The sequence below is a fragment of the Argiope bruennichi genome, chromosome 9, assembly GCF_947563725.1.
Source record: "Argiope bruennichi chromosome 9, qqArgBrue1.1, whole genome shotgun sequence".
Taxonomy (NCBI): Eukaryota; Metazoa; Arthropoda; class Arachnida; order Araneae; family Araneidae; genus Argiope; species Argiope bruennichi.
This window is the reverse complement of record NC_079159.1, coordinates 125349248-125368286: the sequence shown is the minus strand read 5'-3', so window position 1 is coordinate 125368286 and position 19039 is coordinate 125349248. Positions and strand designations below refer to the sequence as shown.

The following is a 19039-nucleotide window of genomic DNA, read 5'->3' as shown; positions in this document are numbered from 1 at the left end:
TTCTTCTAACCGATTACATTGAGTGGTATGGGGGAAGAAATAAAATTCTTCGTTACCCATTTCAGATTTTAGGATAGAGATCTCGATGAATATCCAGGCTTTGATTCTCCTCGAGTCTCAATCTATCATAATATATATAAAAAAGTATAATAAGCATGGAATTAGTATTTATACATATCAAAAATATCGGTTTTTCTCACAAAATTTAAACAAAATCAATATAATAGAAATATATCTGCCTTTCCTAAGTCTGCCTTTCCTGCCTAACTAAACAAAGCAACAATCTGAATGAATTAAACTCAGCGAGCGGTTTGAACAAGACAATTACAGATTCGTTTCAAATTTGAACGCAACGGCAATAAAATTTGATAATAGCAAAATTGTAATAAATTTTATTACAATTTTCGCCTTGATTCTGTTAATTGAAGGGATAATTCCCCCTGCAGCCTTCCTTTTTACTTTCCCGAATAAGAAACACAGAGAAGATATTGTAACCGCCAAATCGTTCAATCGTGTAATCACTATTTGAACACAAAATTTTGACAGATCTCCACGTTTTAGACCTCTCTGAGTTCGAAAAAGAAGAAGAAAAAAAAAACAATTTTGGCATTATGTCTGTCTGTTTCCGACAAAATGAAATGATAATCGCTTTCAGCCAGATGGATGATAATTGGTATACTGTCTTTAAACAGCATTTATAGATTTCTATCAAATTGTGTGCAAAATTGCTCAGAGGAAGTCTGTCCGACAGTTCGAATATAAGTTAACGCAATAATTAAGGGGGCTAAATGAATAAAATTGGACATGTAAATAGAAGGATAAAATTTAATAAAAAAGATGGAGGGATAAAATTGAACGTCTCTAGTGTAGACAGTTATCAAATATTGAACCAAATCCAACAACGGTTTGACCGACTGTCGCGGAAACACTAATGAGATTTTCGGATCCCATGAATCGCATATCATGGATGAGTCGCCAAGGGACATAGGAAAGATTCAGTAAAAATGCTGAATTCAAGCCAAAGTTTAATATTTCTAAACTATTGTATGCCAAAGCCAAGTAAGAGTTCTCTCAGATAATACTATTGTTATTAGAGTTTATGCAAGAACATTTTAGAACAGATGACTCCCACTTGTTTTGCAGTTGGTTTAAAATCCATAGGCATTAATATGATGTGGTGCTAAAGAAAATTTACTGCCCTTGGTTTTGCTTATAATCGGCATTACATACAAAAAAAATTGCATAAATGGATTTGGCGAGTTTACGGATTTTGTTGCTTTCATATAAATAAAGGAATGAAGATTTATGTGTTTTACCATGTCCTCATTCGCAGAAGGCCCATTGAATTAGATTTTGCAATACATGCTTCCATTGAAAAAAAGAAAGGAAAGAAGAAAAGAAACTCGAAATTTGAAAAAAAAATTCATTTGTGAAATATTAAATGCTTTTTTTATATATATCTTATTGCTCATGATAATTAAATTATCTTTATAATTTTGCATGCTAGGAAATGTAAATATTTACAAGTAAAAATTTCAAGAAAAACATATTATATGATAAATAAAATGAAAATTCCTTTTTTTAAATATTAAAGTAGTAGGCTTTATTTAGTTAAAACAGCTGTGGCTTGCATTTTAAGTGAAAAAATATAGATGTAATTTAAATTGAACAGTCACAATTAAATTTACAGAAGTAATTTAAACTAACAATTACAATGAATGTAATGTAATTACAATGAATTTTTGTTCAAAATATACAATAGTAGTCAATGAAAGCACGTCACACTTTTTACGAATATAGCATTGAAAATTATATTGCACAAAGAACACTACTGAAAAGATAATAATTTCGATTGATCGAAATAAGAAAGTATAATTGAATGAGTCCTCTTATCCATAACAGCGTCTAAATTAAGATGGCACTATGTCATATAAAATAGAGGCGTGCCTTGTCCTATAGTATGTAATGCATTATTCGGGGTGCCCACTTATATCCGTTACTCTCTTCCCCCCCCTCCCTTAACTACTCAGCGGTGATAGCTTAGGCCATAAAGTTGGTGTTTAGGTATAGTAAAAAGGCTATGTGCCACTCAATTTCTTACAACGTCATTTATTGGCAAATTTTGCAATGAATGGTCTCATTGTAAAAGATAAAATATTGAAGAAAAATATCAATTAGAAAGTTGTAGAGTACTCTCGGTTTAGTACCAAATGAAACGTTGTGCACATTAACACTCAGAACAGTTTGGCCACATTTGGAAAGAGTTGATGAAAGAAACTGAGATACTTCTATATCTCCAGGTATTATTTATTTATGTTGCACGAACCGTTATGTCCGTTAACCGCAACACAGATTTGAACTTTGGATTGGATATCTTGTTGCACATTGTGCAACGTAGCAGAGGTTTCGGAGGCACAAACATCAGTAATGCGTTGTCGAAGTTTCTGAAATGTTGGCGAAGGACGTCGCATATACCTGCTGTTTTATGTACCTCCATAAGAAGAAGCTTTCCCAAATATTGCTTTTAAGAATATACTTCCAATGACAAAGCTTCATTAAATAAAGTGGATGCATTTTTGCTTCTGCGCAGATTGAGGATAAAATTATTTTAAAATGCAATTTTCACATTATTGAAAGTGGCAATTAATAAAATATCCTTTTCTATATTCATATAAATAAACAGACCGTTTCAAGCTTCTAAATAGAAAATTTGCAGAGTTATGCTTGTTTATAAATTTGAGGGACTCACTAAAAATTTAGATGAAAACATTTATTTTAAAAATGTAAATTTATTCAAGAAAGAAAGAAAAATTTATATGCAAATATTTATGTAGTAGTACATCGTCAGTCATCATAAATCACATATGGTGATTAGTCAACAATTGTAATTTCGACTAAATAAAATGGGGAAGAGAAATTTGAGAGTTTAAGGTATCTCAAAAAAGTACTAAAAAGCCGATCAAGAAAATAAATTACTCAACTCGCAGTAATGTGAGTTTTAAAAGGATGACATATTCAATAAGAAGCAATGTAGGAATATGTTAACGATTTATGCTGTAGGTAATCGCATATGTGGCCTACTTGTAAATGAACACAAAAGCCTTTTTCAGAATTCCCGGCATTCATATAAGAAGTGTACTTAAAAAACAATTTAGAAATTACATATGATAGATCCATTCTTCGGAAAGTGACTAGGAAAATGAGGCATTACATTTGAGATAGATGAATTAAGAACTATGCTCATTTCACGAGTTACTCTGATGCTAGTAAACAGTCAGTCAGTCCGAAACTCAACATTCCAAAATTGGCAGTGAAGAAATTATTTCAATACAATAACTGGCAGCCATACAGTGTTTGCAGAGTCTAGGGGCTTTTACAATGGTAGCATGGATAACTAACTACAGAATTGTCGCCTAGAATTTTAGATTTGGACCCTACCTTAGATAAAAGAAAATTCCTCTTTTCTGTAAAATGCAATTTTGGAAGACGAATCTAGCAAAACAGCAAAATTAATCTTCCAGACTAGCACTTTTGCAACGGTAAAAATAAATCCTTCGTATGAGAGGTTCATAATCAGTGGCAATTTTCTATAAGAATGTGGCATGACATTTTCATTTTTAAAACTTTTTGGTTGGTTTCATTTTGTTCGGCCATATATTGAATAGTAACCGATATATTAAGTTAATTCTGATAGGTATTATTTCTCAACTGAAGGACGAATTGGATTGAACAGTACACACTCTCGGTCTCTGCCGATGAATTAAAAAGGCCTGTTTTTAGGTCATAAGAGATGAAATCGATAGCATGTTCGCAAGCATAGTTAGAAGAATGAGACTTTGTTTAAATGTTATAGGTGTTCGTTTTGAACAAGTTTTTAAACGCTACAATTTTGGCAATATCTGGCCTTTTTTTTAAAAAAAAAACTTTAATAATTTCGTTATTATTTTCTGATTCTGCCCTTTTAATAATCGATATGGATAATATTCCAGAACATTACAGCAAAACTGAGGCTCCAAAATCAGTCAAAATGTGGAAATATGATTTAAGCCAGTCATTTGTCTTTTAATATCTCAACAAGTTGTAAAGATACAAGCATAAAGCTTTGTACCCTAATAGACGAGTGTAAGAAAAATATTTTATTCGTCGACACTTTTTCGCTATGGGATCAGTCAAAAATGTTAATTTCTGTCATTTTATTATTATATTTTATACAGAATCGGAAATATTTTCAAGCATTTGGGTACCTAATTTGATGAAACTTCATGGCTGAAAGAATATGTTCAGTTTCAATAATTAAGAAAATAAATGACTGTTCCACGTTTTTTAGGAATTTTGTATATATGGGGAGATGTGAAAATTTAAAAATTAGACATCGCAAGTTTAAATGTTTTAAGATTACAATACGAAATATAAGATGTGAGAACTTTAAAATTACAGCAAGAAATAAATCTTCTAAGATTTTTCATTAAAAATGAACATAAAAGTAAAACAGAGAAAAACATTGCAGTATGAAAGAGAAAAATTCCTAATTATGTGGTTATGGAAAAACCTTTCATTCTTAAAATTGTAAAAGAACTAGTGTTTGTTTTCAGCAATAAACCATTCTGATTAGCATTTTTTTAACCGAACAGAGTAGCTCCACTAAAAAGGATGATCCATTTAGTAATTATTCAGAAATGGTAATCACATTATCCGTGCATTAAACAAGCATTATTCTCAGAAATGTTTGAATAGATGGCCGCGCAGTGACAAAACACATGATTAAAGACAAATCAATATCTGAAACTTTGCTTATCCATGTAGACAAAATGCAATGAAACCCAATACTCTTCAAGTTTTCTAAGAGATGAAACGATGCAACCAGCGTAATCTGATCATTCTTAGGTTGAGATACGATGAATTTCTTCTTTTTTTCTTTGGAAGCAATGAAAATGGCGGCAGAGGCTTTGTTTACCTGTATGCATGGATTTATTGTCAATAATTAGCATCGGCTGTAGCCCGAATCGCCAGTACGATAAGAATGTTTTGTTTCGGGGGGGGAGAGTTGTTTAAGGTACAACGTGTACGGTGTACGTGATTGCGCTCGGGATGAATTTTTTGAAAAACGCTTTAAATTAATTATAATTTTGCATATAAATGTATGAAATCGGTAGGTTGGAAATAATTGGTAAGCTACACTGATTTTTATATTTGTATTGCATATCTTTGAACGCTATTTTATATCTATAAAAGCTATTTCCTCAAATTCTAATCTTCGGTAGAATTTTCTTCTAAATACCTCATAAATTAAAATCTAATGTATATTTTTTGTTTAAATTTGGTATAATAATTTCTCACTATGTCTTGTCGTTTCTGAACAAGAGAATAAGTAATCCATCCATTTAGAAATATTCTACAGTTGCTTTAATGCTTTACAATTCCAATGTTTAACGAGTGGATAGTCATACACCTAAACAGTTATTTCAGGATCTAGGAAATATATTTTTAAAGCTATCTACAAAGATAGATTAAGAAGGAAATCATTTGATAAACCTCTAAATTAAATGATTTTTGCTTTATACTTCTTTTTTAGGTAAAAAAGTCCCTTTTAAAACCTTTTGTCATTTAATTGATATATTTTGATTTCATACAAGTTTTTACAATCTTTTTCATGCGAAAACGAAAAGATACAATTATTCTTGTGCTTTCAGAGAAAAAAAAATCATCCCGAACGTAGTCACATACCTTAAGAAATATAAATGATGGATTAAAGTGGGAGGAAGGGTTCTGTGGCTACATGAAAGGATGGAAAGCAAAACAGGAGGAAACATCGTTGTAAGCAGAAAGGGGAGGGATTCTTGCCTTTTGGCCACAAAATTGAAGGTTAAATTTTTAGAGGTATGACTGGTAACTTTCATTTTATGTTTTTGATAGCTACTCTTTGTTGTTCCTTTAGAGAAATTTAAATACAGCTGTCCTTGTAATGTTGAAAGAAAATATTACACCAAAAACACTATTGCTACAAACGGTACAATATTAAAACATCGCCTTTAATGAGCACCAATTAAATTTTAATTCATTACTCCCTACGTGCAGATCCAAACAAAAATTTATATTCAAACGTAAACCTCTTTTACATTATTTTTCCATGTTCCCAACATCGCAACAGTATCATATAATAAAATATACGAATTCAACGATGGTTAAATCAGAGAAGACACCAAAAAATGAGTTCGATATCTCATTTTGAGGAATGCTAATTCGATTTTTTTCATTATACGACAAGACGAAATTTTTAACCCACCATCATTTGGCAGCACATAAGAAAATCGACGGAAAAACTTCAAAAAAAATTTTTTTTTCTTAAAAATAAATACATTAAAATTTTATTTTTTATTTGCCTTTAATGTTAGCTTCCTCTACTTTCCATGTCACGTATTTCATGTTGAAGCACGATTTTTTTGAAAGATGCAGTTTATTTAAACGTCACACACTGCGCATTATGATTCTGATAACTATCCCAAAGTTCAGCACAGGGTTCTTTCCAAGATTTAAAACGGCAATTAGTATTCCTAAATCAGCTTCTCCTGCTGAAATCAAGTCCCAAGCGCCCAGTGAACATTTTTAAGAGAGGGGCGAAGTGTCTTCACTTCACTTCTCGCATCCATTTAAGAGAAAACTGCTTTTATTTCTCTTTTTGCTCAAGAACTTCGTGAAAGCGACGCAATTAGAGTCTGTTCTGCCTTTATGCTATCCACAAGATATCGGATTGGACTTCTGAACCGTTCACACAACCCACTTCGTGTAGAGGATATCTCCCAAAGCAGAAGGAATGGGTTCATTAGAGATGCGTCCCCACACGAATTCTGTGAGAGAGTCTCGTTTAAAAATTTTAAAACCACAGCTCATCAGAAGACCGAAAAATGCATTTGTATAAATGCTTTTCTGAAATTCGACTATGGGAATTTTGTAACATAAGAAAGAAGAAATAGCTAATATACGATTTTATACAACAGAGTAATAAAAAATGTTATAAATTTTTATAAATTAAAAAAGTATAGCTAATAAAATACTTTTAGAGCAATAAAAATTAGATTTCTTTCTTCCAAATATTGGGAAGTTTGAAAAAAGCCTAAAAAAATGCCCAAAGAAATGTTTTTAAAGGGATAGTGATGCTTTTGACTAAGAAAATCGTTGAAGTTTCAATTAGAAATAAAAGGGAATTTTTCGAAATAAAATTAATATCTAATCGATAATTTAGGACATATAAAGAGAATGATGGATTATATTTATGTAGAAATATATATTATATTTATGTATTTGTTTCGTCATGTAATTGCGTTTTAATGTGAAATCGAATACGCATTGTAATGCAATAATTTCCAAGTTCATAACCGCAAATCGGTATGCCCGGAAAAAAAATCTGAGTAAAAGCATTCCAAAATTAGCATAATATATTAAACATAGGTTTATGATTAAAATGAAAGTTTCATTTAAATACATTAATAATAAAAATTTCAAAAATAAAATGAAAGTCTTGCAATTTGAAAATCGAAAGAAATACATAGTAAATAGGCTCTAAACATTAAAATTATTGCGCCGAAGAAAAATAAAAAATTCTTAACAGAGGGATTATGTTCATAAATATTGCGAATAAAATTTCATACGATTTTAATAAATTAAATGAATTTCTATGTGTACAAATATTTGAATAAAACACACAAAAAAATGACTCTTTCTTTGTACCTATTCATTTTATTGTTAAAGGATAATTTATTGACTTTTAACTTTCTAAACCTATATAAATTATATATTTATGTAATCAGTGAAATTTCTCCAACTTCATAGAGTAAAATTGAAAAATTGCTCTTTTGAAGGTAGAAATGTTCTCTTAAAACTGGGATTTCAACCCTACTCTTCATATATTTTATGTTCGAATGTATATTTACGAATAATTTTTCTTAATATGTTTTGTTTATACCATGGTATCATTTACTAATTGTATTGCTTTCATAGCCTGATTCTTTTATGCTTTATTTTCATATTTAAAAAAATTTACTTTTTCCTTTTTAATACATTATCAGTGATAGTAACCCGATACTAATTACTTGATTGTGGTTGCATCATTTTTACTGAAATGAATTAGCCTTCCACTTGGAAACTTAGAACCACTTACTCAGCTGCCGGACATCATTGTTCCCTTAGTTATCGTACTCATTTGCCTGGAAAACAACTCGTTTTAGCGCAGTGCATTTATCCATCCACCAAGACAGCAAATGCCTACGAACGGAATATACTAAAGCAAAAACGTTTTTGAAAGTTGCTTTATTATTTTCTAGTTGTTTGAGAGCTTAGTATCTATCTTTATATATTACTCTAAATATTACTGGTTCTTGTTTTATTTCTTTCCTTAAATTTATTTAACAAATGGCAATACTTTCTTAGAATAACAATTTGATTCAAATGAATGATTTCAGCACCGATTATGTTTTGGAAATTTTAAAATAATGCAATGCCATCGAGAATATGCTAATTGCGGAACTTCAAAACTTAAGAAAACTTAAGTTCATCAAAAAATTATAGGAAAATTATTTTTAAAATTCTGTCATCACAAAAATAAAGAAAGCAAATAAAAATTATAGCAAAGCAAAAGAAATTATATCAAAAGCGTTGATTTTTGAAACAGCTGTTTTAAATAATTAGCTAATTATTAATTGCAAAAAGGACACTATGGTTACTGTACAAGTAAAATTTATTCTCTGCGAAGGGGTTGATATAATTATATACCGTCAACTCATTATATTTACTACCCTTATACCCTCGCAATAAGGATGAAATGCTTCCGGCATAGTGGTTGGATATCGCCACTCTGGAGGGTACATAAATAGGCGGGGATCTGGCTCCTCCCATCGATGACAGGATGTACTTCCTTCGGGAAGAGTTGCACCGTGGCCGGTGATGTCCCTTAGGACTCAACCACTGTTCCGCCAATATTGCTGTTGCGGCAGTCCGGTCATTCAGTTTTTTTTTTTTTTTTTTTTTTTTTATCCGTGGGTCTTTGAGGTGGGTCGGAGAGTCAGTGATATGACTTACCATGTATAATTACCCACTGTGACTTGTAATCGCTTTGTAAACAATTTCATTCGCTTTCGCTTTCGGATTTTAATAACTATTTCCAAGCACTTCCATTAAATATAACTCGTTTCATGTTTTTTAAGATGTAATTTCAAATATATAATTTGATTTTTCACTCCTTTCTTGAATGGTTAGCATTAAAAATTGGGTACAGTTATTTATTTAAAGAAAATAAGTGGAAGAGCAAAAATTTCGATTTCAAATTGCATGGTACAAGGAATAAAAATTGTATAAAATGAATCTAAAAATTAAAAAAAAATATTTGAACACGTTAGGATCTTAATTAAATTTTAATTCTTTACTTGCCGGCGTCTAGAAATCAGATAGTCAGTTTTATTTAAGATGAAACTGGTTTCAAATTCTAGGAATATTAATGAACTAGAAATCAAAGAATAAAAAGTAAAAAAGTTCAACAAATATATACTTTTTGGGAGATCCATTAAAATGTCCCTTTGGAAACCTCCATCCTAATTTAATATTATTTTTAATGTCAAAAGAAAGCAAGATGCAGGAGCAAAAAATTCATTTGGCCATGGCACACTTTCAGAATTGCTATTCCCTTTTATATAATGAATGAAAGGAATGCTCGGGGCATTCGTGATGAGAAGGAAAGGATAAGATTGATGCAGGAATCGTCATCACGCTCACCTTTCTCAGTCAAAGACACTGATTGAAATTTGCAGGAAGCTATACGCTTAGAACACATTCTGCTAAGTTATTAGCAGTGTAAATTACTCGTTCAGAGACTGATCACCATTCTACAAAACATGATTTTTTAAAACGTTTCATGTCTCTTGGCAATACTCCATTTGCACAAAACTGTAGATTTTTATCAGTTTTACAGCCCAATTCATCCAAAAGAAGTTTGTCCTTCAATGGACTGTTATAATTCAAGAAATGCAAAGGACCTGAAGGATGAGGGTTAATGCATAATCAGGATTGGAGAATATGCAAAATTATGGAACAAATTTTGGCAAGGTGTGTCTATCCACTTATTTGTCCAACTTTTAAAACTATCTTCGCAAATGAAATTTGGTTTATAGTCTTCGCAATTGTAGGTCTGATTCAAATTCTCAGATGAATAGATGACAGAAGATGTCCCACTAAAAAAAGACTCGCACTTAGTTAAGCTTTGAAGTCTGAACTTTTAAAATTTCTTTTACATTTTCTGTACTTTGAGTGAATAGAGTTTTTGGTGATTCTTAACTACATCACTTCTAGTAATATTTCTCATCTTCATTAATTAACAAAAAAGTAAATGAAATGTGGCTATAACAATCTTTAATGAAGTGTCTGAAATGTTCATGCAGTGATTTGCTTACATTTGATTGCTGTCATTCAACATTCTGCATTAGGTACTTGCGTGTATTTTAATCAGCGACATCTATTGGTAAACATGCGAAGTATCTATATAAACGACAATGGTTTTGAGTTTTACCAATTTACTGATATTTTATTGTTATCATTTTGGAAGTATTATTGAATTATTCAGTGTATAAAGACCTCAATAATGAACCGATCCAAATTGCAATTTCGACATTCATTGCTTTTTCTTAGTTGATGTGAAGAAATATGCTGCCGAAGCCTATCATACACTTTTAGAACGTATGATGATGCTGCTCCTTCATATCCCAATTTTCAGTTTTGGTTTCAACGATTTAACAGTTGTGATTTCGATGTCAATGACAAAGAATAGCCTGGAAGACCAAAAAATGGGACTTATTGGACGAAAATTTGAAAAAGTTGTAGAAAATGATGAAAAATATTTTGATTGATATATATTGTTCCAATTTTTCTCAATAAATGCCTTTTTAAAGTGAAAAAATAATCAAAATATATGCAAACACCTAATAATAAGAACCTCATACGTTAGCGTTTTATATATAGAGAGAGAGATAGTTAAATATTTCTAGACTAAATCGATAAAAACAGGCAAACATATTACAGTTTTAAAGGTCGAAATTCCCTTCTGCTGAGAGAGAGTATATATTTCCCCTGTCCTGTTTATTGCCACCTTTCTCAGGATCTGGATGCAGTTTTCGCGATCGTTAAACGGGCTGCAGGTAACCCAATCGTGTGTCTTTAAAAAGTTTCATTTTACAGCATTCGAATCTCGTCTTAATCTGGCCCTGTCAGCAATAAACCGTTGACGATGGATGCAAAAGGTTTTACGTTTTCAACCAGGTGGACAGCTGTAAAGAGACAGCAGGAATGAATGCTTGCAAAGAGTGTGCAATGTGCCACTTTTATGAGTTTGATGGGCTTTTTATAATGCTCTTTCATTCGTCTTTGCCGAAGACATAAATAAACTCATATTTATTTTCTATATCGAAATTTTATAGCAGATACCTTAGAAAGCTGTGAAAAAACTGGTTCTAATTTAATTGAATCGAATGTCCACCAAAATATTCTAGAATAGCTATTTATAAGTAAACATTGCTTTTAAATATTTCTTATCATTCACTTTTGTACTGACATATAAGGGAAAGAAATTCTTCTCCTCTAAGAATCATAATAGTTTCCCATAAGGATTGGAGCTATGAGATCGAAGAGAACCTTACTGGCAGGAGCTTTCAAAAATCACTTCATAACTCATCTAACTTCTAAGCAACTGCTGCGATTGAATTATTCAGCTGAAAAGTCATTATGAAGCGATCATTTGCACATTCTGTCATCAATAACAGGTGAGTAATTGGAAAATACTTCCCACCAACCATCCATGACGGGGCGCGAAAGATTGGTGCTAAGGTTTCGGATTCGGAACCGGAGGGGTTCGAGACCCGATTCCACCAAAGAACAGTCGTGTAAGCGAGTCTGGTGCACGTCATTCCAAACGTCCTCGTGCTGCTGTGGCATGGAAGTTTGGAGAGGGGATGCCAGTTCAGAAGTCGTCCTCGTCATCTGAACGTGGCTCAAAATGACCAAGTCTGTCCCAAAAAACGGAACGTTAATATAACGAAACTAAACAATACCCAACCCTTCATGTTTATAGACGAACTCGGTCGAGACTTTCAGTTTTCGAGACCCTACAACATATTACCTGCCTACTCAAAAACAATTAAATTTTTTCTGGCCAGCTAAGGAAAAGCGTGCACCTAAACTTTTCGGCGAAGGCTGGTTTGAAGATCGTATCGAAGGAACTGTGCAGAAATTTCTCTGATATATGACACAAACAGCATAGCAATGAGTAGTATTCCGACAAAAGGAAATCGAAGACATAAAAATGAAAGGAAGCGTCAAATAGTGTTAATAAGATTTTGAAAACTTACTAAAAGGAAAAATGTACCGACATGAATAAATTAAAAAAAAAAAACATGTTTTCAAAATGCACATATTTATTAGTGATTTAAAAATCAGTTTTTTAAAAAAATATTTTCTACTTTTAAGCCTTTAATTTCTGATTCTATATTATAATTACTATCGGAATACTAATTATAATATTCTTGGATGTTAGGTTTAACCAGTGTAAATGAGTATCGTGCGCGCAAAATAAACCGAATAGCCTTTAATCAGCTTGACCAAGTATGAAGATTGGACCGGTGTCATTCTAGTCATCTAATCTTAGTTCAAAATGATGTGGTTTATCCCTAGCATTGCTTCAAAATAGGAAAATAAAATTACAAAACTAATTTTGCATCAAAGTAACTCCTCATTTTTTGGAAGAAACTTGAATAAAAAAAAAGAATTTTACTTAAAGAATGAAATTCGTATTAAGAGCATGAAAATTTTTTAAACCCAATTTAATTCATCAGCCAAAAAACAGGTCTGTGGGAATTCGTCCGTGCTATTCTGCGTTCTAAGGATTCCCTGCTGTTTCATTTTTCTGAATTTAATTTTTTCATGTTTTTTTTCTTTATATAATTGGTTTGCTGTTCGTTAGTAGTACATAGTTCTTCAAATGGATAAACAGTTTTTCAGATTTTAAAATGGAAAATATTTTCTAATTAAACATAAAAAGAACAGTTTGGAAGTCTTTTTGCTGCAGCTGCAAACATACCTCGGTAGCCAATCATTTTTTAGGTTTTAGAATGCACACAATTTCGGTCCTTTCAATTCATTGACATATGCATAAAAATACTGTATACTTTTAATATTAAAACTAATCACTTAAATAGTACTTAAAAGACAAAAACTTATTATTACACACTTATTTTCTTTGAATTTTGATTAAAATTGTTTTATGACATTAGCATGGAGAATTTCTGACGCTATAAATATGAATTTCATAAAAATGATGGAATACAACGTCAAAGATATGTAGAAATCACCATTTGCAAAAATAAGTACTTAAAATTAATTTTTAAAGCGATTTCTTGAAGTCATACAAACGATGAGCAAAATTGGAGTATTGTAAACAAAAGATATTCGTTCGAAAAAGAAGGACAAATAATAAGTATTATTTTATAAAGGACATGTAGTGTTATAAATTCTGATTCTACGATGTTTTTATAGCGGGAAAACTTCATTCTTTGAAGAGAAAAGTGCATAATACAATTTATCAATATGTATCGAATGTTGTTAAGACCTTAAAAGGCACTCAAGACGCCACAAATAAACTTATATATATTCTTTCACAATAATTTGAACTATTTTACGAATGGCAATATACAAAGTATACAAAGAAAAAGTACTGATATCTTCAGAAAATTCAACCTCGAGATTTTGAAGGATCACTAAGTTGCAAAAAGTCCGGAATGCATAATCTAAAATCACGTTTGGCTGTTGTTGAAAAGACAATCCAAATATGAAAGTCAAACGGCTGAATTTTAGTAAGTGATTTTTACAGTAAATTTCTAAATATCACCGAAACTTGAGACAAGATTCTCCCGCGCAAGTGTGCAGGCAATAAGAAAAGATCTTTTAAAGCTACATGAATCAAATTTCGTACACCCTTTTATCATCAAAATTATTGATCTGTATTACAGACTTAAGTAGTCAAAGAACTGTCTACTTATTGGTTTCGTATAGCAACCTGATAATAAGGGGGGGAAATCAACTGATTTTACGGTAAAATTTAGAAAATTGTCTTCTTATACATGGAACAAAGTTAAGAATGTGTATTTCCTTTTATTCCTCTCTTTCCTTCATAGAAACAATACATTTACAAGAACAGAACATGCCCTGTGGTTTGGTTCATACATTCAGATATTGTTTTGTTTGTTAACTCTTCTCATTGTTTTGGTTTAGTTTTTATTAATGTTCCTTTTTAAAGCAACACTAGGGATACTTTGACACGGACCTTGTACTTCTGAACTGCAGTCAGATGACGAGGATGACACCTGCGATGGAACACCCTTCTTCAAACTTCCACACCACACTAGCAACTTCTCAATGGAAAACGGCTCTTATAAGGCTATCAACAATAAATAATTAACAAAACAGACGCGATTAACATAGTTCACATCGAATCTATAAACACTAAATCATTAAATGAAGTGTTTTTTTAACAACTAATACAAAAACACTATAAGAATGCACAATTTCAAGATGCTGATGAAAATTCTATAAGGATTTAAAAAAGCCAAATGAAAAGGGAAATTCTTTTACATTTTTTCGCGTGAAAGAAGCAATTCTCAAAGATAATTTGATTCAATGATTCTAATTCGAAGAAGGAAAAAACCGAAAGCTTTGGATTGGTCTCTTCTTCGAGAAAGAAATGATAAAAATAAGAGAGAAAAAAAGCCATCTTCATCAAAATTTCATTTTTTTTTATTCGGCTCATTGCTAATGGTTCTGTTCCAAATGATGTTTCCCTCCCCCTTCCTTCTCAGCAAAGAGTTTTAGTAAGTTTTCCATTCATAAAATTGCGGCTGACGTTGCAATGCGTAGCCGTTTCTTAATTTGTAATCTCCGTTAGACGCATTTGGTAGACGTGCATTGCAGGACAACCGCCAGTCAATAATTCTTTTTTAAAGCGATAACTGCCAAATGTGGCATTTCACAAAATTTTAATTTTGACTCTACAAAATAACAATTTCCAAAGTAGATTTTTTTTGTTGTTGTTGTTACTGAAGATGGCAAAAATTTTAATGATTGGCGAATACGTCGCGAGCAAAATATTTCAAAGTTTACGCATTTGTAAATATTTTTAATATATTCCTGAATTTTAACTGCTTTTAATTGTTGGCTTTTTTCCAAATATTAACCTTTTTTCAAACTTTAGCAAATTCAATGAGTGTTACTGCTGTTATTCTTTCTAATGTATGCTTCTGAACCATGTTTTAGAACCAGAACTGATACATGATGCGGCATCAGATCCCGCCACTACTTATCCCCAATTTTAAAAGATTTTATTTTCCAAAAAGTATTTACAAAACAAAAATAGCAAATCTTTTCAAAAAAGCGTTTACACATGCTCTAAGTGTTTAAATATACGAGGGAAACCTAAACTTATTTGATTATTGGGGAATACCTGGTAGGTTGAGATGACCTATTGGTTGCTTTCATGTTTGTAACGGTGAAATCGATTTTTCATTCACCTTTCTCATATGGAAGAGTTCTGAAATTTCCAGCCTGTGTTCTCTATGACGATACATTATTTCAATTTAATGGCGTACTGACATACAGCAATGTGTGGCAAACAGACGGCAGATGGAACTAGCTAATAAAAGTGTTTTGCATTGATAAAATTCTTTGGTAAATTTGATATTTTGATATAATAGTGAACATCATTCCACAACACATATAAGTTATTCTTTGCTTAAGATATTACCGTTTCTATACCCATAAACGGACTTTGATAATATATTACTTCATTCATGGTTAGCCAACTTTCCAGCAGAAAAATCGTTCTCTTAAACAAAAGGTATTCTTTACCACACACATCCATTTAATACTGAATAAGCTAAGACAGAGATGCATTTTTATTCTTATCTTTTGCAGAGAACATAGATCAGCATCTCTTTAGAAAGTAAATGAGATACTGTGGCAGCCCAATCTTCCTTTTCTACCTTTATCGGCCGACATGAATCGAACAAAGCAAGAATACAAACTATTCCATTACAGGGAACCTTTCTATATCTGCTCTGCGATGACTCGGAATTCGCTGATCCACGGCACTCCTCTGCAAACAAGTCGCGCATTATTATTTCAGACGCCACTTCCTGGATGAATGCGAGTTCGGGGAGATGGATGGGACGGAAGGGAAATAGAACCAGAGCACTGATTAAAAAAAAGAAGAAAGGGAGAGCCATGGAACTGTAAGTAGGGACAACAGAAGTCAGTGCAAAGTTCGAATTCAAATTCATTAAAAATTTTAAACGGAAAAGAAACTTCTCATAGCATAACTAAATGTCTTCACAAAAGCGTGGTAATGAAAAAGAATATAAAAGGAAATTATTTAACACCATTTCCATTCTTTCGCAAAATGTTTTCCAAACGATCGAAATAAGCCAAAAGTGGTTAAAAATTGGAATGGATGTGATAAAAACGCAATGTTCTTTCTATACGGGATTTTCAATATTTAGAAATCAACAAAAGTTATAAATAGTGAGAGAGGAATACGAGTTACTATTTATCAATACACAAAATCGTCATTCTAGGGCAATGCATGGATCATCGATTCACATTCAAACCTAAAAACAAAGGAAAACTTGAACGGTTTCCGACAGTTATTTTGTCTTGGTTTCTCAGTTCGAAAACATGACCGATTCAATTTTTGTTCATAAAATTTTCAAGAAATAAACGTTTATATTTCCATCGGCAATGATTTAAAAGTTATTTCTGTTCCAATTTGTAAATTGATAATGCATCAAGCCATTCTCGCAAATCGCATTTAAATAAACTTCAAAGAAAATATTATTAAATCCAAATAAAAAGAATCTTGGGATCTATTTTTACGTAGCAGCTTATATTACATTCTACCTACAAAACTACAAAAAAGCAGCAGTAATTGCCTTCCCCAAACTTTCTGGAACACGCTTTAATACAGGTTATTTTTTGTTTTAGACGCGTTTGTTCCCAACAGATTGGAACCAAAGTTTGACATAGAATTACAATTACAGACACGGTTTTGAGATACCTATTCTACAGTCACACACACAGATATTTTCTGAACTCCAGCAGGTCTAAAACATAAAATCTCCTGTTCGATTTTTTTTTTTTTTTTTATGATTGCAGGGCTTCTCTATATTTCGTAACCAAGAATGTAACAATGAAGACAAGATAGATTTGGCTATTGAATGAATTAATGTATCGGACCACTAACACCGATATGCTATAGATGAAATTAAAAGTCTTAGTTTTTATGAATTTCAGATTGAAATGGAGAGGCCCATATTGCACTGGAACTAAAAGGAAGGTCGCAACGGCGCCGAACGACGTATTCGCCGTAAGGCTCTGTGCTGCATTGGGGATGTCCAAAGAATGTTAAATGAGGCTCAGGAAACTTAACAAAGCCTCAGGAAAGCATTTCCAAGCCAACATTGCCATGCGACATCCAGTTGCAATCTACCTTTACCGGAAGACTGCAGACATGACATTGAGCTCTCCATAAAGACTCAACAATATCTATAAAAATCTTAATACAAAGAGAGGACGGGGGTCGGTATAAGGAGATTTTGTAATGGGAGTGAAAATGCGCGTTTGGGATTGTACTGTTTCAATCAGGGTTCCAATCAGGTTGTTGGCATTAACTGCTGTTCCTTGCTCGGGCTTTGAAAAATGTGCACCACTGTACGACTCCGGAGTCATTAATGTTAAGGCCGCTACTGTACAGAACAATGTCTTAGGTATCACATTCAATTTGGTCTCTTTAATGACAGGTCATACGATATCTTTCTACAAAATATCTTACCGACACTTTTTTTTATTATTTCCAACTATTCTCTATCATGTGATTCCAGTGAGAGTATGTGTCATTTATTTAAAAATTCTGTATATTTATTAAGTATTCGGTTTATTAAACAATCAGTAACTGTTTATGTAGTATTTCAACATAGAAGTGAAATTGTATCTGGCCTTTCAAAGAATTTAATATAATTACTCGAAAATTAAATTTATTAGAATACCAATATATACAATTGATATTCAGCTAACTTTAATGCGTGTGTATTTTTAGACTCTTGGTGGTATTCAATTGGAATTTTTGTATGTACTGCCTTATATACTGACTATAAAAACTACAAAAGGAAAAGATGGAATATAGAGCACCTGAGTAGTTAAAATTAATTTATTAAAAATACTAATATTTCCTCCATTATTTATAAAATTCATTTTAATGTTCTGATAAAACGATTTGATACAATTTTGTTGAAAACTGTACATTCTATAAACAACAAAAAAAAATTGTAAAAAATAGTTTTGTTTTTAATTTTTATATCTTTTCGAATATACATGCCTTTTATATAAAAATACAAATGAGTATTATTCAAATGAACCATTATTGAATGTTTCGATTTGTTATATATTTTTTGTAAAACAGTGAGAATCAAATTTTTTTTCTTCATAAATATCTAGTCGATTCCCTAAATATGTCTGTAGCAAAACTGAGTAGAAGTTCAAAGACAAATCCTCCAAACGTCTTTCCTTGAGAAATTTCTAAAATTCTGTAAATTCGAAAATACCCGAATACTTTTGATCGCATTTCGAATCTATGAAATATAAGATACAAAAGCACCTTCAAAAAATTAATATTCTTTTCTATCCAAAAATTAATTTATTGGAGAGTATTTTGTTAAAATGGCATGTTACTTCAAAAGTTGCAATTTTAATTTTTAATTGGCAAATTTGGTTATATTATCCAGTTTTATAAAACGCAGCTCGAACAGTTCACCGTTGAAATGTTCAAATTAAAAAAGGACAACTGGCATTAAGATTTAACCAGTTCCCCTTTTCTTGTTTAGAAAGTGAAATTAAAGAATAACATCTTCGATGACTCTCTCTAAAATCGGTGGCAGTGAAGATTTCATCATAATTTTAGACCGTT

The 19039-nt window shown here is 31.7% G+C and overlaps 1 protein-coding gene across 3 annotated transcripts in view; it reads right to left on the bottom strand.

Moving 5' to 3' along the window:
- The window catches only part of LOC129984594 (cardioacceleratory peptide receptor-like), a 376701-nt gene that overhangs the window by 248528 nt on the left and 109134 nt on the right, over positions 1-19039 (bottom strand). The gene's annotated exons all lie outside the window — the stretch shown is intronic.